General features: G+C 33.6%; 16 non-coding genes across 16 annotated transcripts; 9 read left to right on the top strand and 7 right to left on the bottom strand.

Moving 5' to 3' along the window:
• The first annotated feature begins 683 nt into the window (after positions 1-683).
• Positions 684-755, top strand: TRNAQ-CUG (transfer RNA glutamine (anticodon CUG)). Its single transcript has one exon. It is a non-coding gene; the product is annotated as a tRNA-Gln (tRNA).
• A 2,445-nt stretch (positions 756-3,200) lies between these two features.
• Positions 3,201-3,272, top strand: TRNAQ-CUG (transfer RNA glutamine (anticodon CUG)). The gene has a single exon. It is a non-coding gene; the product is annotated as a tRNA-Gln (tRNA).
• Positions 3,273-4,097: 825 nt separating this feature from the next.
• TRNAQ-UUG (transfer RNA glutamine (anticodon UUG)) lies at positions 4,098-4,169 on the bottom strand. Its single transcript has one exon. It is a non-coding gene; the product is annotated as a tRNA-Gln (tRNA).
• A 1,548-nt stretch (positions 4,170-5,717) lies between these two features.
• Positions 5,718-5,789, top strand: TRNAQ-CUG (transfer RNA glutamine (anticodon CUG)). The gene has a single exon. It is a non-coding gene; the product is annotated as a tRNA-Gln (tRNA).
• Positions 5,790-6,614: 825 nt separating this feature from the next.
• On the bottom strand, positions 6,615-6,686 carry TRNAQ-UUG (transfer RNA glutamine (anticodon UUG)). Its single transcript has one exon. It is a non-coding gene; the product is annotated as a tRNA-Gln (tRNA).
• A 1,548-nt stretch (positions 6,687-8,234) lies between these two features.
• TRNAQ-CUG (transfer RNA glutamine (anticodon CUG)) lies at positions 8,235-8,306 on the top strand. The gene has a single exon. It is a non-coding gene; the product is annotated as a tRNA-Gln (tRNA).
• Positions 8,307-9,131: 825 nt separating this feature from the next.
• Positions 9,132-9,203, bottom strand: TRNAQ-UUG (transfer RNA glutamine (anticodon UUG)). The gene has a single exon. It is a non-coding gene; the product is annotated as a tRNA-Gln (tRNA).
• A 1,548-nt stretch (positions 9,204-10,751) lies between these two features.
• TRNAQ-CUG (transfer RNA glutamine (anticodon CUG)) lies at positions 10,752-10,823 on the top strand. The gene has a single exon. It is a non-coding gene; the product is annotated as a tRNA-Gln (tRNA).
• Positions 10,824-11,648: 825 nt separating this feature from the next.
• Positions 11,649-11,720, bottom strand: TRNAQ-UUG (transfer RNA glutamine (anticodon UUG)). Its single transcript has one exon. It is a non-coding gene; the product is annotated as a tRNA-Gln (tRNA).
• Positions 11,721-13,268: 1,548 nt separating this feature from the next.
• Positions 13,269-13,340, top strand: TRNAQ-CUG (transfer RNA glutamine (anticodon CUG)). Its single transcript has one exon. It is a non-coding gene; the product is annotated as a tRNA-Gln (tRNA).
• Positions 13,341-14,165: 825 nt separating this feature from the next.
• On the bottom strand, positions 14,166-14,237 carry TRNAQ-UUG (transfer RNA glutamine (anticodon UUG)). The gene has a single exon. It is a non-coding gene; the product is annotated as a tRNA-Gln (tRNA).
• A 1,548-nt stretch (positions 14,238-15,785) lies between these two features.
• On the top strand, positions 15,786-15,857 carry TRNAQ-CUG (transfer RNA glutamine (anticodon CUG)). The gene has a single exon. It is a non-coding gene; the product is annotated as a tRNA-Gln (tRNA).
• An 825-nt stretch (positions 15,858-16,682) lies between these two features.
• TRNAQ-UUG (transfer RNA glutamine (anticodon UUG)) lies at positions 16,683-16,754 on the bottom strand. Its single transcript has one exon. It is a non-coding gene; the product is annotated as a tRNA-Gln (tRNA).
• A 1,548-nt stretch (positions 16,755-18,302) lies between these two features.
• Positions 18,303-18,374, top strand: TRNAQ-CUG (transfer RNA glutamine (anticodon CUG)). Its single transcript has one exon. It is a non-coding gene; the product is annotated as a tRNA-Gln (tRNA).
• Positions 18,375-19,199: 825 nt separating this feature from the next.
• On the bottom strand, positions 19,200-19,271 carry TRNAQ-UUG (transfer RNA glutamine (anticodon UUG)). Its single transcript has one exon. It is a non-coding gene; the product is annotated as a tRNA-Gln (tRNA).
• A 1,548-nt stretch (positions 19,272-20,819) lies between these two features.
• Positions 20,820-20,891, top strand: TRNAQ-CUG (transfer RNA glutamine (anticodon CUG)). The gene has a single exon. It is a non-coding gene; the product is annotated as a tRNA-Gln (tRNA).
• Positions 20,892-21,009: the final 118 nt, after the last annotated feature.

The following is a 21,009-nucleotide window of genomic DNA, read 5'->3' as shown; positions in this document are numbered from 1 at the left end:
TTTGGGTTCCTCTATGTTTGATTGAAGAAAACTTCTCATTCAAAATGTGCTATTTTCGCCTTATCAATAGCGGGAAAGCTTAAAAAAGTGATGCTATGAATCACCCATCTGAAATGCGTTTGAGAAAATCAGAATATGATTTTATAATGGCTAACTACTTTGTGAAGAAATTTGATGTCAAAGTATTTTAAAGTTTGTATTGATGTAACTTGTTCAAGCTGATGGACATTTTGAAAGCATTCAATAATTGACTCTTTCAACCTACTGGTGTTGGATTTGAGCTATCAATGAACAAAGATGAAGAAATGGAAAAGCTCAAGAGTAATAAAAAAAGTCCCTCCAAGGTTTCAAATCGGATCATTGGATGCAAAGTCCAAATTGCCAACCATTGCTCTATGGAGCCACCCATGCAGGAGACAGAGACATTGCTTCAGTAGTCTGGAAATGTAGACTGTTTTATTATGCTACAGGCAAAGATGAACATTGTGATATAACTTTTATATTCAGATAAACATTTGAATATTTAACACTTTTATAGAGAATATAGCTGAAAAGAATCAAATCACATTAAAGCTCTATCCACTATGACCATTCAAATGAGATATCTTTTTATCAATATAAGAGAAGGCCATCACTGATGCGCTCTCTTTTGTCTCAATGGAAACGTCACTCTTGTGTGAGAGGGTTCCATGGTGTAATGGTTAGCACTCTGGACTCTGAATCCAGCGATCCGAGTTCAAATCTCGGTGGGACCTACTACAATTATGAGATTCACTGTTTAACTCATTTTTTAGAATTTGGTCTAGAAAAAACATAATATCAATGTTTTATACTGATGCGTATGAACGCATAAGTATGTATAGATGCATACATAGCTTTATCCGTCTAGATAGCTGTTAGACAATATGAACATATCAATTATTCATTAACATAAATATTGAAGCTGAACCTAGAAACTGTTCTTTCACATCCACATTGTAAACATGAGTTTATTTTCCTTTCTCATCTATATGGCCAGTAATGAGATAGTTCATTTTTGCTGATTTCTTAGCTGACAACATGCTGGACTTACACAGTGCATTTCATTGTGAATGTCTTTAAAAGTGAATTTCAGATTCACACCTTTGACATGTCTTTCAAAAGATTCCACTTTTTTGGTTGTGGATTTACTGTTGAAAATCAGTGTGTAAAATCTTTGTACGTCTGAATTTCAAGATTATTATTCAAACTGCACATCTTCGGTCCCCGTAATACAAAGTTTGACTCCTCAAGTTTTGTTTTAATGAATGCTTTGCAATGAAAAAGTTCCTTGTTCGCCTTAACAATAACAGTAAGATTTTAAAAAGTAATGTCTTGCATCAGGCCCCTGTGATGAGTTTGAGAAACCAGAGTGAGTTTGTAAAATCTCTCATTATTTTGAGCCATTTAGGTTCCAGGTATTGTAAAATTTCTATTATTTGCTCACATCTAATAAACTTTTAGAGTATAATCAATAAATTAATTGTTCACCCTACCGGTATTAGATATGTGATATTAATGAATACACTTGAAAGAAAATGATTTGGTCAAGAGTCATAAAATGGTCCCACCGAGATTTGAACTCGGATCATTGGATTCAAAGTCCAAAGTGCTAACCGTCACACCATGGAACCTCCCATGTGAAAGGAGCATAAACTGCTGCAGGAATGTGGAAATGTCAAAGTTTTTAATATTCTACTGTCAAAGAGAAACTGTATTGGATTGCTTTCCTATTCTGGTAAACTTTTGCATATTGAACTATGTTGGGGAAGGATGTTGCCCAAAAGACTCAAATAACGTTATAACTCTGTTGAACAGTGGTTTTTATGTGAGATAATATTTTTCAATGAAAGATAAGTTGCCCCCTGAGGCAAATCTCTTCTGTCAAAATGGAAAGCTCACCCTGGTACGGGAGGGTGGATGGTGTCATGGTTAGCACTCTGGACTCTGAAAACAGGGATCTGAGTACAAATTTCAGTGGGACTTATCTGAACTTTACAATCTTCTTTTCCATTCACTTCTTAGAAGTTTTATTTGGAACAACATCACATTTACTTATAAACATGTAAAAATCAACCTGTACATATGTATCTCTGTATATATAGCTATATGTCTCTGTATATTTATAGGAAAATATAAACATATAGATTATAAAAATAAATATAATTAGTGGAGGTGAAAATCATGAACAGTTGTTGCCTCTCAGCATTTGAAACATGAGTTTCTACTTCTTTCTCTTTTATATGTCCTGAAATTGAGATAGTCACTTTTTACTCAGTATTGATCCAACAATACAGTTTATGTATATAAAGCATATCATATGATTTGTGAACAATGTTCAAAAATTAGAATTTGATCAGTACCTGTGATGCCTCCGACCAAAAGCTTATATTTTACGATTGGAGATCAACTGTTGTAAATCAGCATGAAAAACATTTTCTTTTCACGATTTCCATACTAATATAAAACAACATTTTTACTAGCTGAATGAGATCATCATTTGGGTTCCTCTATGTTTGATTGAAGAAAACTTCTCATTCAAAATGTGCTATTTTCGCCTTATCAATAGCGGGAAAGCTTAAAAAAGTGATGCTGTGAATCACCCATCTGAAATGCGTTTGAGAAAATCAGAATATGATTTTATAATGGCTAACTACTTTGTGAAGAAATTTGATGTCAAAGTATTTTAAAGTTTGTATTGATGTAACTTGTTCAAGCTGATGGACATTTTGAAAGCATTCAATAATTGACTCTTTCAACCTACTGGTGTTGGATTTGAGCTATCAATGAACAAAGATGAAGAAATGGAAAAGCTCAAGAGTAATAAAAAAAGTCCCTCCAAGGTTTCAAATCGGATCATTGGATGCAAAGTCCAAATTGCCAACCATTGCTCTATGGAGCCACCCATGCAGGAGACAGAGACATTGCTTCAGTAGTCTGGAAATGTAGACTGTTTTATTATGCTACAGGCAAAGATGAACATTGTGATATAACTTTTATATTCAGATAAACATTTGAATATTTAACACTTTTATAGAGAATATAGCTGAAAAGAATCAAATCACATTAAAGCTCTATCCACTATGACCATTCAAATGAGATATCTTTTTATCAATATAAGAGAAGGCCATCACTGATGCGCTCTCTTTTGTCTCAATGGAAACGTCACTCTTGTGTGAGAGGGTTCCATGGTGTAATGGTTAGCACTCTGGACTCTGAATCCAGCGATCCGAGTTCAAATCTCGGTGGGACCTACTACAATTATGAGATTCACTGTTTAACTCATTTTTTAGAATTTGGTCTAGAAAAAACATAATATCAATGTTTTATACTGATGCGTATGAACGCATAAGTATGTATAGATGCATACATAGCTTTATCCGTCTAGATAGCTGTTAGACAATATGAACATATCAATTATTCATTAACATAAATATTGAAGCTGAACCTAGAAACTGTTCTTTCACATCCACATTGTAAACATGAGTTTATTTTCCTTTCTCATCTATATGGCCAGTAATGAGATAGTTCATTTTTGCTGATTTCTTAGCTGACAACATGCTGGACTTACACAGTGCATTTCATTGTGAATGTCTTTAAAAGTGAATTTCAGATTCACACCTTTGACATGTCTTTCAAAAGATTCCACTTTTTTGGTTGTGGATTTACTGTTGAAAATCAGTGTGTAAAATCTTTGTACGTCTGAATTTCAAGATTATTATTCAAACTGCACATCTTCGGTCCCCGTAATACAAAGTTTGACTCCTCAAGTTTTGTTTTAATGAATGCTTTGCAATGAAAAAGTTCCTTGTTCGCCTTAACAATAACAGTAAGATTTTAAAAAGTAATGTCTTGCATCAGGCCCCTGTGATGAGTTTGAGAAACCAGAGTGAGTTTGTAAAATCTCACATTATTTTGAGCCATTTAGTTTCCAGGTATTGTAAAATTTCTATTATTTGCTCACATCTAATAAACTTTTAGAGTATAATCAATAAATTAATTGTTCACCCTACCGGTATTAGATATGTGATATTAATGAATACACTTGAAAGAAAATGATTTGGTCAAGAGTCATAAAATGGTCCCACCGAGATTTGAACTCGGATCATTGGATTCAAAGTCCAAAGTGCTAACCGTTACACCATGGAACCTCCCATGTGAAAGGAGCATAAACTGCTGCAGGAATGTGGAAATGTCAAAGTTTTTAATATTCTACTGTCAAAGAGAAACTGTATTGGATTGCTTTCCTATTCTGGTAAACTTTTGCATATTGAACTATGTTGGGGAAGGATGTTGCCCAAAAGACTCAAATAACGTTATAACTCTGTTGAACAGTGGTTTTTATGTGAGATAATATTTTTCAATGAAAGATAAGTTGCCCCCTGAGGCAAATCTCTTCTGTCAAAATGGAAAGCTCACCCTGGTACGGGAGGGTGGATGGTGTCATGGTTAGCACTCTGGACTCTGAAAACAGGGATCTGAGTACAAATTTCAGTGGGACTTATCTGAACTTTACAATTTTCTTTTCCATTCAGTTCTTAGAAGTTTTATTTGGAACAACATCACATTTACTTATAAACATGTAAAAATCAACCTGTACATATGTATCTCTGTATATATAGCTATATGTCTCTGTATATTTATAGGAAAATATAAACATATAGATTATAAAAATAAATATAATTAGTGGAGGTGAAAATCATGAACAGTTGTTGCCTCTCAGCATTTGAAACATGAGTTTCTACTTCTTTCTCTTTTATATGTCCTGAAATTGAGATAGTCACTTTTTACTCAGTATTGATCCAACAATACAGTTTATGTATATAAAGCATATCATATGATTTGTGAACAATGTTCAAAAATTAGAATTTGATCAGTACCTGTGATGCCTCCGACCAAAAGCTTATATTTTACGATTGGAGATCAACTGTTGTAAATCAGCATGAAAAACATTTTCTTTTCACGATTTCCATACTAATATAAAACAACATTTTTACTAGCTGAATGAGATCATCATTTGGGTTCCTCTATGTTTGATTGAAGAAAACTTCTCATTCAAAATGTGCTATTTTCGCCTTATCAATAGCGGGAAAGCTTAAAAAAGTGATGCTGTGAATCACCCATCTGAAATGCGTTTGAGAAAATCAGAATATGATTTTATAATGGCTAACTACTTTGTGAAGAAATTTGATGTCAAAGTATTTTAAAGTTTGTATTGATGTAACTTGTTCAAGCTGATGGACATTTTGAAAGCATTCAATAATTGACTCTTTCAACCTACTGGTGTTGGATTTGAGCTATCAATGAACAAAGATGAAGAAATGGAAAAGCTCAAGAGTAATAAAAAAAGTCCCTCCAAGGTTTCAAATCGGATCATTGGATGCAAAGTCCAAATTGCCAACCATTGCTCTATGGAGCCACCCATGCAGGAGACAGAGACATTGCTTCAGTAGTCTGGAAATGTAGACTGTTTTATTATGCTACAGGCAAAGATGAACATTGTGATATAACTTTTATATTCAGATAAACATTTGAATATTTAACACTTTTATAGAGAATATAGCTGAAAAGAATCAAATCACATTAAAGCTCTATCCACTATGACCATTCAAATGAGATATCTTTTTATCAATATAAGAGAAGGCCATCACTGATGCGCTCTCTTTTGTCTCAATGGAAACGTCACTCTTGTGTGAGAGGGTTCCATGGTGTAATGGTTAGCACTCTGGACTCTGAATCCAGCGATCCGAGTTCAAATCTCGGTGGGACCTACTACAATTATGAGATTCACTGTTTAACTCATTTTTTAGAATTTGGTCTAGAAAAAACATAATATCAATGTTTTATACTGATGCGTATGAACGCATAAGTATGTATAGATGCATACATAGCTTTATCCGTCTAGATAGCTGTTAGACAATATGAACATATCAATTATTCATTAACATAAATATTGAAGCTGAACCTAGAAACTGTTCTTTCACATCCACATTGTAAACATGAGTTTATTTTCCTTTCTCATCTATATGGCCAGTAATGAGATAGTTCATTTTTGCTGATTTCTTAGCTGACAACATGCTGGACTTACACAGTGCATTTCATTGTGAATGTCTTTAAAAGTGAATTTCAGATTCACACCTTTGACATGTCTTTCAAAAGATTCCACTTTTTTGGTTGTGGATTTACTGTTGAAAATCAGTGTGTAAAATCTTTGTACGTCTGAATTTCAAGATTATTATTCAAACTGCACATCTTCGGTCCCCGTAATACAAAGTTTGACTCCTCAAGTTTTGTTTTAATGAATGCTTTGCAATGAAAAAGTTCCTTGTTCGCCTTAACAATAACAGTAAGATTTTAAAAAGTAATGTCTTGCATCAGGCCCCTGTGATGAGTTTGAGAAACCAGAGTGAGTTTGTAAAATCTCACATTATTTTGAGCCATTTAGTTTCCAGGTATTGTAAAATTTCTATTATTTGCTCACATCTAATAAACTTTTAGAGTATAATCAATAAATTAATTGTTCACCCTACCGGTATTAGATATGTGATATTAATGAATACACTTGAAAGAAAATGATTTGGTCAAGAGTCATAAAATGGTCCCACCGAGATTTGAACTCGGATCATTGGATTCAAAGTCCAAAGTGCTAACCGTTACACCATGGAACCTCCCATGTGAAAGGAGCATAAACTGCTGCAGGAATGTGGAAATGTCAAAGTTTTTAATATTCTACTGTCAAAGAGAAACTGTATTGGATTGCTTTCCTATTCTGGTAAACTTTTGCATATTGAACTATGTTGGGGAAGGATGTTGCCCAAAAGACTCAAATAACGTTATAACTCTGTTGAACAGTGGTTTTTATGTGAGATAATATTTTTCAATGAAAGATAAGTTGCCCCCTGAGGCAAATCTCTTCTGTCAAAATGGAAAGCTCACCCTGGTACGGGAGGGTGGATGGTGTCATGGTTAGCACTCTGGACTCTGAAAACAGGGATCTGAGTACAAATTTCAGTGGGACTTATCTGAACTTTACAATTTTCTTTTCCATTCAGTTCTTAGAAGTTTTATTTGGAACAACATCACATTTACTTATAAACATGTAAAAATCAACCTGTACATATGTATCTCTGTATATATAGCTATATGTCTCTGTATATTTATAGGAAAATATAAACATATAGATTATAAAAATAAATATAATTAGTGGAGGTGAAAATCATGAACAGTTGTTGCCTCTCAGCATTTGAAACATGAGTTTCTACTTCTTTCTCTTTTATATGTCCTGAAATTGAGATAGTCACTTTTTACTCAGTATTGATCCAACAATACAGTTTATGTATATAAAGCATATCATATGATTTGTGAACAATGTTCAAAAATTAGAATTTGATCAGTACCTGTGATGCCTCCGACCAAAAGCTTATATTTTACGATTGGAGATCAACTGTTGTAAATCAGCATGAAAAACATTTTCTTTTCACGATTTCCATACTAATATAAAACAACATTTTTACTAGCTGAATGAGATCATCATTTGGGTTCCTCTATGTTTGATTGAAGAAAACTTCTCATTCAAAATGTGCTATTTTCGCCTTATCAATAGCGGGAAAGCTTAAAAAAGTGATGCTGTGAATCACCCATCTGAAATGCGTTTGAGAAAATCAGAATATGATTTTATAATGGCTAACTACTTTGTGAAGAAATTTGATGTCAAAGTATTTTAAAGTTTGTATTGATGTAACTTGTTCAAGCTGATGGACATTTTGAAAGCATTCAATAATTGACTCTTTCAACCTACTGGTGTTGGATTTGAGCTATCAATGAACAAAGATGAAGAAATGGAAAAGCTCAAGAGTAATAAAAAAAGTCCCTCCAAGGTTTCAAATCGGATCATTGGATGCAAAGTCCAAATTGCCAACCATTGCTCTATGGAGCCACCCATGCAGGAGACAGAGACATTGCTTCAGTAGTCTGGAAATGTAGACTGTTTTATTATGCTACAGGCAAAGATGAACATTGTGATATAACTTTTATATTCAGATAAACATTTGAATATTTAACACTTTTATAGAGAATATAGCTGAAAAGAATCAAATCACATTAAAGCTCTATCCACTATGACCATTCAAATGAGATATCTTTTTATCAATATAAGAGAAGGCCATCACTGATGCGCTCTCTTTTGTCTCAATGGAAACGTCACTCTTGTGTGAGAGGGTTCCATGGTGTAATGGTTAGCACTCTGGACTCTGAATCCAGCGATCCGAGTTCAAATCTCGGTGGGACCTACTACAATTATGAGATTCACTGTTTAACTCATTTTTTAGAATTTGGTCTAGAAAAAACATAATATCAATGTTTTATACTGATGCGTATGAACGCATAAGTATGTATAGATGCATACATAGCTTTATCCGTCTAGATAGCTGTTAGACAATATGAACATATCAATTATTCATTAACATAAATATTGAAGCTGAACCTAGAAACTGTTCTTTCACATCCACATTGTAAACATGAGTTTATTTTCCTTTCTCATCTATATGGCCAGTAATGAGATAGTTCATTTTTGCTGATTTCTTAGCTGACAACATGCTGGACTTACACAGTGCATTTCATTGTGAATGTCTTTAAAAGTGAATTTCAGATTCACACCTTTGACATGTCTTTCAAAAGATTCAACTTTTTTGGTTGTGGATTTACTGTTGAAAATCAGTGTGTAAAATCTTTGTACGTCTGAATTTCAAGATTATTATTCAAACTGCACATCTTCGGTCCCCGTAATACAAAGTTTGACTCCTCAAGTTTTGTTTTAATGAATGCTTTGCAATGAAAAAGTTCCTTGTTCGCCTTAACAATAACAGTAAGATTTTAAAAAGTAATGTCTTGCATCAGGCCCCTGTGATGAGTTTGAGAAACCAGAGTGAGTTTGTAAAATCTCTCATTATTTTGAGCCATTTAGGTTCCAGGTATTGTAAAATTTCTATTATTTGCTCACATCTAATAAACTTTTAGAGTATAATCAATAAATTAATTGTTCACCCTACCGGTATTAGATATGTGATATTAATGAATACACTTGAAAGAAAATGATTTGGTCAAGAGTCATAAAATGGTCCCACCGAGATTTGAACTCGGATCATTGGATTCAAAGTCCAAAGTGCTAACCGTTACACCATGGAACCTCCCATGTGAAAGGAGCATAAACTGCTGCAGGAATGTGGAAATGTCAAAGTTTTTAATATTCTACTGTCAAAGAGAAACTGTATTGGATTGCTTTCCTATTCTGGTAAACTTTTGCATATTGAACTATGTTGGGGAAGGATGTTGCCCAAAAGACTCAAATAACGTTATAACTCTGTTGAACAGTGGTTTTTATGTGAGATAATATTTTTCAATGAAAGATAAGTTGCCCCCTGAGGCAAATCTCTTCTGTCAAAATGGAAAGCTCACCCTGGTACGGGAGGGTGGATGGTGTCATGGTTAGCACTCTGGACTCTGAAAACAGGGATCTGAGTACAAATTTCAGTGGGACTTATCTGAACTTTACAATTTTCTTTTCCATTCAGTTCTTAGAAGTTTTATTTGGAACAACATCACATTTACTTATAAACATGTAAAAATCAACCTGTACATATGTATCTCTGTATATATAGCTATATGTCTCTGTATATTTATAGGAAAATATAAACATATAGATTATAAAAATAAATATAATTAGTGGAGGTGAAAATCATGAACAGTTGTTGCCTCTCAGCATTTGAAACATGAGTTTCTACTTCTTTCTCTTTTATATGTCCAGAAATTGAGATAGTCACTTTTTACTCAGTATTGATCCAACAATACAGTTTATGTATATAAAGCATATCATATGATTTGTGAACAATGTTCAAAAATTAGAATTTGATCAGTACCTGTGATGCCTCCGACCAAAAGCTTATATTTTACGATTGGAGATCAACTGTTGTAAATCAGCATGAAAAACATTTTCTTTTCACGATTTCCATACTAATATAAAACAACATTTTTACTAGCTGAATGAGATCATCATTTGGGTTCCTCTATGTTTGATTGAAGAAAACTTCTCATTCAAAATGTGCTATTTTCGCCTTATCAATAGCGGGAAAGCTTAAAAAAGTGATGCTGTGAATCACCCATCTGAAATGCGTTTGAGAAAATCAGAATATGATTTTATAATGGCTAACTACTTTGTGAAGAAATTTGATGTCAAAGTATTTTAAAGTTTGTATTGATGTAACTTGTTCAAGCTGATGGACATTTTGAAAGCATTCAATAATTGACTCTTTCAACCTACTGGTGTTGGATTTGAGCTATCAATGAACAAAGATGAAGAAATGGAAAAGCTCAAGAGTAATAAAAAAAGTCCCTCCAAGGTTTCAAATCGGATCATTGGATGCAAAGTCCAAATTGCCAACCATTGCTCTATGGAGCCACCCATGCAGGAGACAGAGACATTGCTTCAGTAGTCTGGAAATGTAGACTGTTTTATTATGCTACAGGCAAAGATGAACATTGTGATATAACTTTTATATTCAGATAAACATTTGAATATTTAACACTTTTATAGAGAATATAGCTGAAAAGAATCAAATCACATTAAAGCTCTATCCACTATGACCATTCAAATGAGATATCTTTTTATCAATATAAGAGAAGGCCATCACTGATGCGCTCTCTTTTGTCTCAATGGAAACGTCACTCTTGTGTGAGAGGGTTCCATGGTGTAATGGTTAGCACTCTGGACTCTGAATCCAGCGATCCGAGTTCAAATCTCGGTGGGACCTACTACAATTATGAGATTCACTGTTTAACTCATTTTTTAGAATTTGGTCTAGAAAAAACATAATATCAATGTTTTATACTGATGCGTATGAACGCATAAGTATGTATAGATGCATACATAGCTTTATCCGTCTAGATAGCTGTTAGACAATATGAACATATCAATTATTCATTAACATAAATATTGAAGCTGAACCTAGAAACTGTTCTTTCACATCCACATTGTAAACATGAGTTTATTTTCCTTTCTCATCTATATGGCCAGTAATGAGATAGTTCATTTTTGCTGATTTCTTAGCTGACAACATGCTGGACTTACACAGTGCATTTCATTGTGAATGTCTTTAAAAGTGAATTTCAGATTCACACCTTTGACATGTCTTTCAAAAGATTCAACTTTTTTGGTTGTGGATTTACTGTTGAAAATCAGTGTGTAAAATCTTTGTACGTCTGAATTTCAAGATTATTATTCAAACTGCACATCTTCGGTCCCCGTAATACAAAGTTTGACTCCTCAAGTTTTGTTTTAATGAATGCTTTGCAATGAAAAAGTTCCTTGTTCGCCTTAACAATAACAGTAAGATTTTAAAAAGTAATGTCTTGCATCAGGCCCCTGTGATGAGTTTGAGAAACCAGAGTGAGTTTGTAAAATCTCTCATTATTTTGAGCCATTTAGGTTCCAGGTATTGTAAAATTTCTATTATTTGCTCACATCTAATAAACTTTTAGAGTATAATCAATAAATTAATTGTTCACCCTACCGGTATTAGATATGTGATATTAATGAATACACTTGAAAGAAAATGATTTGGTCAAGAGTCATAAAATGGTCCCACCGAGATTTGAACTCGGATCATTGGATTCAAAGTCCAAAGTGCTAACCGTTACACCATGGAACCTCCCATGTGAAAGGAGCATAAACTGCTGCAGGAATGTGGAAATGTCAAAGTTTTTAATATTCTACTGTCAAAGAGAAACTGTATTGGATTGCTTTCCTATTCTGGTAAACTTTTGCATATTGAACTATGTTGGGGAAGGATGTTGCCCAAAAGACTCAAATAACGTTATAACTCTGTTGAACAGTGGTTTTTATGTGAGATAATATTTTTCAATGAAAGATAAGTTGCCCCCTGAGGCAAATCTCTTCTGTCAAAATGGAAAGCTCACCCTGGTACGGGAGGGTGGATGGTGTCATGGTTAGCACTCTGGACTCTGAAAACAGGGATCTGAGTACAAATTTCAGTGGGACTTATCTGAACTTTACAATTTTCTTTTCCATTCAGTTCTTAGAAGTTTTATTTGGAACAACATCACATTTACTTATAAACATGTAAAAATCAACCTGTACATATGTATCTCTGTATATATAGCTATATGTCTCTGTATATTTATAGGAAAATATAAACATATAGATTATAAAAATAAATATAATTAGTGGAGGTGAAAATCATGAACAGTTGTTGCCTCTCAGCATTTGAAACATGAGTTTCTACTTCTTTCTCTTTTATATGTCCAGAAATTGAGATAGTCACTTTTTACTCAGTATTGATCCAACAATACAGTTTATGTATATAAAGCATATCATATGATTTGTGAACAATGTTCAAAAATTAGAATTTGATCAGTACCTGTGATGCCTCCGACCAAAAGCTTATATTTTACGATTGGAGATCAACTGTTGTAAATCAGCATGAAAAACATTTTCTTTTCACGATTTCCATACTAATATAAAACAACATTTTTACTAGCTGAATGAGATCATCATTTGGGTTCCTCTATGTTTGATTGAAGAAAACTTCTCATTCAAAATGTGCTATTTTCGCCTTATCAATAGCGGGAAAGCTTAAAAAAGTGATGCTGTGAATCACCCATCTGAAATGCGTTTGAGAAAATCAGAATATGATTTTATAATGGCTAACTACTTTGTGAAGAAATTTGATGTCAAAGTATTTTAAAGTTTGTATTGATGTAACTTGTTCAAGCTGATGGACATTTTGAAAGCATTCAATAATTGACTCTTTCAACCTACTGGTGTTGGATTTGAGCTATCAATGAACAAAGATGAAGAAATGGAAAAGCTCAAGAGTAATAAAAAAAGTCCCTCCAAGGTTTCAAATCGGATCATTGGATGCAAAGTCCAAATTGCCAACCATTGCTCTATGGAGCCACCCATGCAGGAGACAGAGACATTGCTTCAGTAGTCTGGAAATGTAGACTGTTTTATTATGCTACAGGCAAAGATGAACATTGTGATATAACTTTTATATTCAGATAAACATTTGAATATTTAACACTTTTATAGAGAATATAGCTGAAAAGAATCAAATCACATTAAAGCTCTATCCACTATGACCATTCAAATGAGATATCTTTTTATCAATATAAGAGAAGGCCATCACTGATGCGCTCTCTTTTGTCTCAATGGAAACGTCACTCTTGTGTGAGAGGGTTCCATGGTGTAATGGTTAGCACTCTGGACTCTGAATCCAGCGATCCGAGTTCAAATCTCGGTGGGACCTACTACAATTATGAGATTCACTGTTTAACTCATTTTTTAGAATTTGGTCTAGAAAAAACATAATATCAATGTTTTATACTGATGCGTATGAACGCATAAGTATGTATAGATGCATACATAGCTTTATCCGTCTAGATAGCTGTTAGACAATATGAACATATCAATTATTCATTAACATAAATATTGAAGCTGAACCTAGAAACTGTTCTTTCACATCCACATTGTAAACATGAGTTTATTTTCCTTTCTCATCTATATGGCCAGTAATGAGATAGTTCATTTTTGCTGATTTCTTAGCTGACAACATGCTGGACTTACACAGTGCATTTCATTGTGAATGTCTTTAAAAGTGAATTTCAGATTCACACCTTTGACATGTCTTTCAAAAGATTCCACTTTTTTGGTTGTGGATTTACTGTTGAAAATCAGTGTGTAAAATCTTTGTACGTCTGAATTTCAAGATTATTATTCAAACTGCACATCTTCGGTCCCCGTAATACAAAGTTTGACTCCTCAAGTTTTGTTTTAATGAATGCTTTGCAATGAAAAAGTTCCTTGTTCGCCTTAACAATAACAGTAAGATTTTAAAAAGTAATGTCTTGCATCAGGCCCCTGTGATGAGTTTGAGAAACCAGAGTGAGTTTGTAAAATCTCTCATTATTTTGAGCCATTTAGGTTCCAGGTATTGTAAAATTTCTATTATTTGCTCACATCTAATAAACTTTTAGAGTATAATCAATAAATTAATTGTTCACCCTACCGGTATTAGATATGTGATATTAATGAATACACTTGAAAGAAAATGATTTGGTCAAGAGTCATAAAATGGTCCCACCGAGATTTGAACTCGGATCATTGGATTCAAAGTCCAAAGTGCTAACCGTTACACCATGGAACCTCCCATGTGAAAGGAGCATAAACTGCTGCAGGAATGTGGAAATGTCAAAGTTTTTAATATTCTACTGTCAAAGAGAAACTGTATTGGATTGCTTTCCTATTCTGGTAAACTTTTGCATATTGAACTATGTTGGGGAAGGATGTTGCCCAAAAGACTCAAATAACGTTATAACTCTGTTGAACAGTGGTTTTTATGTGAGATAATATTTTTCAATGAAAGATAAGTTGCCCCCTGAGGCAAATCTCTTCTGTCAAAATGGAAAGCTCACCCTGGTACGGGAGGGTGGATGGTGTCATGGTTGGCACTCTGGACTCTGAAAACAGGGATCTGAGTACAAATTTCAGTGGGACTTATCTGAACTTTACAATTTTCTTTTCCATTCACTTCTTAGAAGTTTTATTTGGAACAACATCACATTTACTTATAAACATGTAAAAATCAACCTGTACATATGTATCTCTGTATATATAGCTATATGTCTCTGTATATTTATAGGAAAATATAAACATATAGATTATAAAAATAAATATAATTAGTGGAGGTGAAAATCATGAACAGTTGTTGCCTCTCAGCATTTGAAACATGAGTTTCTACTTCTTTCTCTTTTATATGTCCTGAAATTGAGATAGTCACTTTTTACTCAGTATTGATCCAACAATACAGTTTATGTATATAAAGCATATCATATGATTTGTGAACAATGTTCAAAAATTAGAATTTGATCAGTACCTGTGATGCCTCCGACCAAAAGCTTATATTTTACGATTGGAGATCAACTGTTGTAAATCAGCATGAAAAACATTTTCTTTTCACGATTTCCATACTAATATAAAACAACATTTTTACTAGCTGAATGAGATCATCATTTGGGTTCCTCTATGTTTGATTGAAGAAAACTTCTCATTCAAAATGTGCTATTTTCGCCTTATCAATAGCGGGAAAGCTTAAAAAAGTGATGCTGTGAATCACCCATCTGAAATGCGTTTGAGAAAATCAGAATATGATTTTATAATGGCTAACTACTTTGTGAAGAAATTTGATGTCAAAGTATTTTAAAGTTTGTATTGATGTAACTTGTTCAAGCTGATGCACATTTTGAAAGCATTCAATAATTGACTCTTTCAACCTACTGGTGTTGGATTTGAGCTATCAATGAACAAAGATGAAGAAATGGAAAAGCTCAAGAGTAATAAAAAAAGTCCCTCCAAGGTTTCAAATCGGATCATTGGATGCAAAGTCCAAATTGCCAACCATTGCTCTATGGAGCCACCCATGCAGGAGACAGAGACATTGCTTCAGTAGTCTGGAAATGTAGACTGTTTTATTATGCTACAGGCAAAGATGAACATTGTGATATAACTTTTATATTCAGATAAACATTTGAATATTTAACACTTTTATAGAGAATATAGCTGAAAAGAATCAAATCACATTAAAGCTCTATCCACTATGACCATTCAAATGAGATATCTTTTTATCAATATAAGAGAAGGCCATCACTGATGCGCTCTCTTTTGTCTCAATGGAAACGTCACTCTTGTGTGAGAGGGTTCCATGGTGTAATGGTTAGCACTCTGGACTCTGAATCCAGCGATCCGAGTTCAAATCTCGGTGGGACCTACTACAATTATGAGATTCACTGTTTAACTCATTTTTTAGAATTTGGTCTAGAAAAAACATAATATCAATGTTTTATACTGATGCGTATGAACGCATAAGTATGTATAGATGCATACATAGCTTTATCCGTCTAGATAGCTGTTAGACAATATGAACATATCAATTATTCATTAACATAAATATTGAAGCTGAACCTAGAAACTGTTCTTTCACATCCACATTGTAAACATGAGTTTATTTTCCTTTCTCATCTATATGGCCAGTAATGAGATAGTTCATTTTTGCTGATTTCTTAGCTGACAACATGCTGGACTTACACAGTGCATTTCATTGTGAATGTCTTTAAAAGTGAATTTCAGATTCACACCTTTGACATGTCTTTCAAAAGATTCCACTTTTTTGGTTGTGGATTTACTGTTGAAAATCAGTGTGTAAAATCTTTGTTCGTCTGAATTTCAAGATTATTATTCAAACTGCACATCTTCGGTCCCGGTAATACAAAGTTTGACTCCTCAAGTTTTGTTTTAATGAATGCTTTGCAATGAAAAAGTTCCTTGTTCGCCTTAACAATAACAGTAAGATTTTAAAAAGTAATGTCTTGCATCAGGCCCCTGTGATGAGTTTGAGAAACCAGAGTGAGTTTGTAAAATCTCTCATTATTTTGAGCCATTTAGGTTCCAGGTATTGTAAAATTTCTATTATTTGCTCACATCTAATAAACTTTTAGAGTATAATCAATAAATTAATTGTTCACCCTACCGGTATTAGATATGTGATATTAATGAATACACTTGAAAGAAAATGATTTGGTCAAGAGTCATAAAATGGTCCCACCGAGATTTGAACTCGGATCATTGGATTCAAAGTCCAAAGTGCTAACCGTTACACCATGGAACCTCCCATGTGAAAGGAGCATAAACTGCTGCAGGAATGTGGAAATGTCAAAGTTTTTAATATTCTACTGTCAAAGAGAAACTGTATTGGATTGCTTTCCTATTCTGGTAAACTTTTGCATATTGAACTATGTTGGGGAAGGATGTTGCCCAAAAGACTCAAATAACGTTATAACTCTGTTGAACAGTGGTTTTTATGTGAGATAATATTTTTCAATGAAAGATAAGTTGCCCCCTGAGGCAAATCTCTTCTGTCAAAATGGAAAGCTCACCCTGGTACGGGAGGGTGGATGGTGTCGTGGTTGGCACTCTGGACTCTGAAAACAGGGATCTGAGTACAAATTTCAGTGGGACTTATCTGAACTTTACAATTTTCTTTTCCATTCACTTCTTAGAAGTTTTATTTGGAACAACATCACATTTACTTATAAACATGTAAAAATCAACCTGTACATATGTATCTCTGTATATATAGCTATATGTCTCTGTATATTTATAGGAAAATATAAACATATAGATTATAAAAATAAATATAATTAGTGGAGGTGAAAATCATGAACAGTTGTTGCCTCTCAGCATTTGAAACATGAGTTTCTACTTCTTTCTCTTTTATATGTCCTGAAATTGAGATAGTCACTTTTTACTCAGTATTGATCCAACAATACAGTTTATGTATATAAAGCATATCATATGATTTGTGAACAATGTTCAAAAATTAGAATTTGATCAGTACCTGTGATGCCTCCGACCAAAAGCTTATATTTTACGATTGGAGATCAACTGTTGTAAATCAGCATGAAAAACATTTTCTTTTCACGATTTCCATACTAATATAAAACAACATTTTTACTAGCTGAATGAGATCATCATTTGGGTTCCTCTATGTTTGATTGAAGAAAACTTCTCATTCAAAATGTGCTATTTTCGCCTTATCAATAGCGGGAAAGCTTAAAAAAGTGATGCTGTGAATCACCCATCTGAAATGCGTTTGAGAAAATCAGAATATGATTTTATAATGGCTAACTACTTTGTGAAGAAATTTGATGTCAAAGTATTTTAAAGTTTGTATTGATGTAACTTGTTCAAGCTGATGGACATTTTGAAAGCATTCAATAATTGACTCTTTCAACCTACTGGTGTTGGATTTGAGCTATCAATGAACAAAGATGAAGAAATGGAAAAGCTCAAGAGTAATAAAAAAAGTCCCTCCAAGGTTTCAAATCGGATCATTGGATGCAAAGTCCAAATTGCCAACCATTGCTCTATGGAGCCACCCATGCAGGAGACAGAGACATTGCTTCAGTAGTCTGGAAATGTAGACTGTTTTATTATGCTACAGGCAAAGATGAACATTGTGATATAACTTTTATATTCAGATAAACATTTGAATATTTAACACTTTTATAGAGAATATAGCTGAAAAGAATCAAATCACATTAAAGCTCTATCCACTATGACCATTCAAATGAGATATCTTTTTATCAATATAAGAGAAGGCCATCACTGATGCGCTCTCTTTTGTCTCAATGGAAACGTCACTCTTGTGTGAGAGGGTTCCATGGTGTAATGGTTAGCACTCTGGACTCTGAATCCAGCGATCCGAGTTCAAATCTCGGTGGGACCTACTACAATTATGAGATTCACTGTTTAACTCATTTTTTAGAATTTGGTCTAGAAAAAACATAATATCAATGTTTTATACTGATGCGTATGAACGCATAAGTATGTATAGATGCATACATAGCTTTATCCGTCTAGATAGCTGTTAGACAATATGAACATATCAATTATTCATTAACATAAATATTGAAGCTGAACCTAGAAACTGTTCTTTCACATCCACATTGTAAACATGAGTTTATTTTCCTTTCTCATCTATATGGCCAGTAATGAGATAGTTCATTTTTGCTGATTTCTTAGCTGACAACATGCTGGACTTACACAGTGCATTTCATTGTGAATGTCTTTAAAAGTGAATTTCAGATTCACACCTTTGACATGTCTTTCAAAAGATTCCACTTTTTTGGTTGTGGATTTACTGTTGAAAATCAGTGTGTAAAATCTTTGTACGTCTGAATTTCAAGATTATTATTCAAACTGCACATCTTCGGTCCCCGTAATACAAAGTTTGACTCCTCAAGTTTTGTTTTAATGAATGCTTTGCAATGAAAAAGTTCCTTGTTCGCCTTAACAATAACAGTAAGATTTTAAAAAGTAATGTCTTGCATCAGGCCCCTGTGATGAGTTTGAGAAACCAGAGTGAGTTTGTAAAATCTCTCATTATTTTGAGCCATTTAGGTTCCAGGTATTGTAAAATTTCTATTATTTGCTCACATCTAATAAACTTTTAGAGTATAATCAATAAATTAATTGTTCACCCTACCGGTATTAGATATGTGATATTAATGAATACACTTGAAAGAAAATGATTTGGTCAAGAGTCATAAAATGGTCCCACCGAGATTTGAACTCGGATCATTGGATTCAAAGTCCAAAGTGCTAACCATTACACCATGGAACCTCCCATGTGAAAGGAGCATAAACTGCTGCAGGAATGTGGAAATGTCAAAGTTTTTAATATTCTACTGTCAAAGAGAAACTGTATTGGATTGCTTTCCTATTCTGGTAAACTTTTGCATATTGAACTATGTTGGGGAAGGATGTTGCCCAAAAGACTCAAATAACGTTATAACTCTGTTGAACAGTGGTTTTTATGTGAGATAATATTTTTCAATGAAAGATAAGTTGCCCCCTGAGGCAAATCTCTTCTGTCAAAATGGAAAGCTCACCCTGGTACGGGAGGGTGGATGGTGTCGTGGTTAGCACTCTGGACTCTGAAAACAGGGATCTGAGTACAAATTTCAGTGGGACTTATCTGAACTTTACAATTTTCTTTTCCATTCAGTTCTTAGAAGTTTTATTTGGAACAACATCACATTTACTTATAAACATGTAAAAATCAACCTGTACATATGTATCTCTGTATATATAGCTATATGTCTCTGTATATTTATAGGAAAATATAAACATATAGATTATAAAAATAAATATAATTAGTGGAGGTGAAAATCATGAACAGTTGTTGCCTCTCAGCATTTGAAACATGAGTTTCTACTTCTTTCTCTTTTATATGTCCAGAAATTGAGATAGTCACTTTTTACTCAGTATTGATCCAACAATACAGTTTATGTATATAAAGCATATCATATGATTTGTGAACAATGTTCAAAAATTAGAATTTGATCAGTACCTGTGATGCCTCCGACCAAAAGCTTATATTTTACGATTGGAGATCAACTGTTGTAAATCAGCATGAAAAACATTTTCTTTTCACGATTTCCATACTAATATAAAACAACATTTTTACTAGCTGAATGAGATCATCATTTGGGTTCCTCTATGTTTGATTGAAGAAAACTTCTCATTCAAAATGTGCTATTTTCGCCTTATCAATAGCGGGAAAGCTTAAAAAAGTGATGCTGTGAATCACCCATCTGAAATGCGTTTGAGAAAATCAGAATATGATTTTATAATGGCTAACTACTTTGTGAAGAAATTTGATGTCAAAGTATTTTAAAGTTTGTATTGATGTAACTTGTTCAAGCTGATGGACATTTTGAAAGCATTCAATAATTGACTCTTTCAACCTACTGGTGTTGGATTTGAGCTATCAATGAACAAAGATGAAGAAATGGAAAAGCTCAAGAGTAATAAAAAAAGTCCCTCCAAGGTTTCAAATCGGATCATTGGATGCAAAGTCCAAATTGCCAACCATTGCTCTATGGAGCCACCCATGCAGGAGACAGAGACATTGCTTCAGTAGTCTGGAAATGTAGACTGTTTTATTATGCTACAGGCAAAGATGAACATTGTGATATAACTTTTATATTCAGATAAACATTTGAATATTTAACACTTTTATAGAGAATATAGCTGAAAAGAATCAAATCACATTAAAGCTCTATCCACTATGACCATTCAAATGAGATATCTTTTTATCAATATAAGAGAAGGCCATCACTGATGCGCTCTCTTTTGTCTCAATGGAAACGTCACTCTTGTGTGAGAGGGTTCCATGGTGTAATGGTTAGCACTCTGGACTCTGAATCCAGCGATCCGAGTTCAAATCTCGGTGGGACCTACTACAATTATGAGATTCACTGTTTAACTCATTTTTTAGAATTTGGTCTAGAAAAAACATAATATCAATGTTTTATACTGATGCGTATGAACGCATAAGTATGTATAGATGCATACAT

Source organism: Triturus cristatus, chromosome 5_2 (genome assembly GCF_964204655.1).
Source record: "Triturus cristatus chromosome 5_2, aTriCri1.1, whole genome shotgun sequence".
NCBI lineage: Eukaryota > Metazoa > Chordata > Amphibia > Caudata > Salamandridae > Triturus > Triturus cristatus.
Note: the sequence above shows the minus strand (reverse complement) of the source record. Positions and strands in the feature narration are given on the sequence as shown.